The sequence below is a fragment of the Gastrolobium bilobum genome, unplaced genomic scaffold, assembly GCF_033153095.1.
Source record: "Gastrolobium bilobum isolate Gb01-03AN ecotype WA unplaced genomic scaffold, APGP_CSIRO_Gbil_v1 utg11337, whole genome shotgun sequence".
NCBI classification, from domain to species: Eukaryota; Viridiplantae; Streptophyta; class Magnoliopsida; order Fabales; family Fabaceae; genus Gastrolobium; species Gastrolobium bilobum.
Genome location: NW_026897656.1, coordinates 31,660 through 36,660, shown reverse-complemented (window position 1 = coordinate 36,660; position 5,001 = coordinate 31,660).

Here is a 5,001-nt window from a genome sequence, read left to right as displayed (position 1 = left end):
AACTTAAAATTAGATTTATCGGATCGTTAGGATTTTGGACACTAAATTTTTATCTTAAAGAAAAAAGAAATATGAACACAAGCTGATTTACATATGAGCTGACTGCAATTTTATTTTAATTTAAAAAAAAAAAACAAGTATCATATATGGGTAGAGTTGTAAGATAATACCATAAATATAATAGTTTTGATCAATTTTCATAATGGAATTGAAGTCTGCATAACAAAGGAAAAATAATATATGATCGTACAAAATAATTTACTCTAACTTTTATTCAAATATACATTAATTTTTTGTTGGGAATATAATTTTATATTGTATGAGATAATGTTTATCTCTTATACACATAAAAAAATGCATAGGATGCACTTGCTTTCTTTCTCTCTCTTCTTTAATGAATCCTACCCTTTTTTTTTATGTACAGAATAGAATTTTATCTCATATGATATGAAAACTATATTGTGTTCTCTGTTTGGGTGTTTTGTCTATACCTACCTATAACTATTTCCCTTAAATATTTTTCTTTGAAACATAGAGTAAACTCATGGTGTCCCTCCAATTTTTATTTTCCGTTTTTTTTAATGTTAGCGTAGATAACTAAAAAGAAAAAATAGAATAATATTTCTTAGCGTATTAAGCTCACATAAATATAAACTCATACTCAAATAAAGTATATATAAACATAAATATAAATTCACACTCAAATAAATTGTACATATATATATATATATATATGGGGTAGGTTATATTTACAAACTTTTTTGTTTACAAACTCTTACAAACTACACTAAGTAGGACCGGTGCTACATTAATCACACAGTGTACGACCGGTCCTACTTAGTGTAATTGCAAAAAAAGTTTATAAACGGAACTTGTCCTTATATATATATATATATAGGAAAAAATGTTTATCCTTTTAAATGACACAACTTATATTCTTTCACTCTCACAAAGAGGTGAGACCCACATTTTTATTTTTTTGTCAACTCTCTCTTCTCTTTTAATTAATAACCAATTTGCCCCTGATCAAGAACTATCCGAATCCGAATTGTTGGTTTAGGACCCCAAATCCGAATTACACATGTTTTTTGCCCTAGGTTTCCACTCTACACTGATCCACTAAGGGAGTGTGACTTAGGGAGCATAATTTCCGAGTCAAAAAACTAAGATGAGTCAAATACAAATATCATGACATCAAATACAAACATAGCACCGTCATTACATTCAAATACAAACATCATGACATCAAATACAAACATAGCACCGTCATTACATTCAAATACAAACATCATGAGATCAAATACAAACATAGCACCGTCATTACATTCAAATACAAACATCATGACATCAAATACAAGCATATAAAACCATAAATGCCTATAATGTTAAACCATCAAAACATTAAGCCCCTCCCCTGCTTCCTCCGCAATTCATCTTGTATTGGGAATCCTCATAGGACATGTACGTTTGTTGTGACCAATTTGCTTACACAGGCTACATCTACTCTGACTGCTTGTCGGTTGAGACTCAACCCAATCCATCTCATTCTGTATCCTTGACGATTTGGGTCTTCCTTGTGCACGTACCAAAGATGCATTTGGGATAATGGTTGGGCCATCAATTTGTGGAATCAACAACTCATTTCCCATTGGATACCAATGTGCAGCATATACCTTATCAATTTGTGCAATTGAGAACACATGATCAACATAATCATAGTGGTTCAACTTTTCTACCTTGCACACCGCTAAGACGTGACTGCAAGGAAATCTTCTAGATGTGAACCGTCCACATTGACATTTGTGATTGAGCAAGTCCACCCTCATTATGTCACCTGCATCATGAGTTGATTGATTGTAGGCATCCTCAACTTCAAATAGCTGCAGGTCCCTATCAAAAACCCGCACACGGAGGCTCACTGTTAATTGATCATTTTTTTGGATGATATCCTCAACTTTTTTTGCAATTCTCCAACCCTTTGCCTTTGCCTTTTGGATCTTTTCACGTCTCTTGACGAAATACTCAACAAGTCTACTTTGAGTCATCTTCACCAATGCTGTTATAGGCAAATTACGTGCACCCCTCAGGACCTTATTCACACACTCAGATAAGTTAGTCGTCATGTGACCAAACCTCCGACCTTCCTCATCGTAAGACCTGCACCATTTTTCTTTGGGAATCTGATCTATCCATGAAGCTACTTGAGGGTTACTGTCGATAAATTCCTGGAATCTGATATCAAAATGAATCTTTGAACTCAAGTACCCTGAAATACAAAATGATGCGTTAGATACAAAAGGATGAATTATATACAATTTGTACATATTAAAAAGAAGATTGTACCTAGCTTCATCAGGGTTTTCTTTAATTCCACATCTCTAAACTTAGTGTTAAAGTTGCTTCCGATGTGGCGTAGACAAAACACATGATACGCAAATGGTGGCTGCCAACCGGCATGATCTCTTACAGCCCTGATGATGCTGGGATGACGATCGGATATTAGACAAATGCCATGCTTATGCGTGACGTGAAAACGCATGAGGCTAAGAAACCACGACCAATCATCCAATCTCTCACCCGGAGGAACAATAGCAAATGCAATAGGGAGAATGTAACCATCTCCATCTTGTGAAGTTGCAATCAAAAGAGTTCCTTTGTATTTACCGTACAAATGCGTGCCATCAATTTGGATTATGGGTTTACAATATTTGAAGGCCTCAATGCACTGGTGAAAGGTCCAAAATACTCGGTGAAAGACAGCCTTATCCGTATACACTCGACGTTCATCAACACATTGGTCCGTATCAATCTTGAACACAGAACCCACATTAACCTGCGTCATGTATGTCAGCCAACCAGGCAAGAATGCATACGATTTATCCCAGTCGCAAAATAACTTGACAATGGCTTTCATTTTAGCCTTCCAAGCTTTCCTGTAAGATATGTTGTATCCATACAAACGTTGTACCCTCTCTTGAATAAGAACTGGCTTCAATGATGGATCTTCTTTTAACATACCTATATAAAAAAAAACACCGACCAACAGTCAGAATACAAACTGATTAACGTAAACATACCTTAGGAAGTTAGATATATCGAATAATACATACTGATAATGGTTGCACATATCACATCAAAATCCAACTGTCTATGATCCCGGGTAAGACCTTGGTTTAGGCAGGTGTGTTCTTTAACCCATTTACTAACCACCCAAGTATTTCCATTCTTCGGCAACAATGCCCTCACATACCAGGGACATCCATCATTATGGTGTCGACACTTCATCACAAATCTATGGTCATCACTTTTTGCCACAACGGCAGTACGGTGAGCCTTCATACAATATAATTTGACTGCATGTTGCATTTCAGATTTGCTACGAAACTCCTGATACAAATATAAAGGATCCCCTAATTGCCAGCCACCGTGATCATCATCGTCACCACACAATATCTCCGTCTCATCATTAGGGTGGGCCAAATTAATGAAGGTATAATGTGAGCTTTCATTCCAAAATGGCTCGACCTCAGAACCTATGGATGCATTATAATGCCACCGTCAATACCATTCATGTCAAAAAAAATAATTGCTAAATTAAATCTTTAAAAAACAAATCTTACCACTGCTAACAGGGTCAACACGAAGTGGTCTCGTAACCTGCGAACCCGGGGATGGTGAGCTTGTGTCAGCGTCGAAATCACCCTCTACGTCAGTATCTGACGTGTCACCTAGCGGAATAACACTCTCAGGTTCACCGTCCTCATCGCTGTCCATATCGGCATCTTGTTCATCCTCATCTATTTCCCGCAGTGTTATCTGACTTATGACATGTGCAGGTGCAGATAAATCGACTACTCTTTCTTCATGACCAAAATACGGTTCACTTCTTGTATGCATGGGTGCAGATGAAGATTGACCACAATCTAATTCAACATATATCTCAATAAAATTTTGAAATTTTCGGTCAACAATTGCATCTATGACACATTCGACATCTTCATCATCACATATATCGTTACCAATGTAGTAAATAGCATCCTTACCAACTGTTGTCTCTACCCTGGCAATCATCCGTTGAACGCATTGGCTGCCTTGCAGACCCAATTTTTGCTGAATTCTCTCCTTTAACTCATTGTATGTAGTGCCCCGTTTGATTTTCAACATTTTCGTTTTTCCTTCAAATTGAACACCATTGGGGCCTTCATAATGCTTTCCATCATAGTAGATCATTGTCACATACATGTTTGGACTTGTGCTCATCTTCCTCACGAAATTGGGACTTGGGTTCTGAAATTGGAGGTTTGGGTTCGGATTTTGGGGTTTGGAATTGGGCAATGACAATGATTTCACAATATTAGGTCTGTAGAGATGGTGGGATGAAATACAATCGGATTGAGAGGATTACACATGAACAAAGGGAGCTATTTAGGTTTACACAATAACAACAATCAAAATGAGACTGAAAACATGGAAAAATAGGGTTTCAGTCGACATTTAGTCGACTAAATATCGTTACTTAGTCGACTAAATATCCCAAAAATGTAGTCGATTAAGATGATTTTTTAGTCGACTAAATTTGCGGTAGTCCACTTTCTGAAGATTGACCATTTGCTCGACTAAATCAGCAAGCTAGTCGACTAAAAGGGGGCAGGTTGGTGGATAGTTCTTGATCAGGGGCAAATTGGTTATTAATTAATTAATGAGGGGCAAAAGGGTCAAAAAGCCTATAAGTTATACTTACAACCTATTTTTTGTTTTGTTTATAACTTTTTATAACCATATCTTAACCGTTAATTTTCATTAATTAATGATTATTATTTATTGTGAATTGATAATTAATTAATGGATTTAATTTGTTAAATAAGAATCGTTGATTGATGAAAATCAACAGTTAAGATATAGTTATAAAATATTGTAAATATAGCCTTCCATATATATATATATATATATATATATATATATATATATATATATAATTAAATTGTAATAAAAAGACAAACC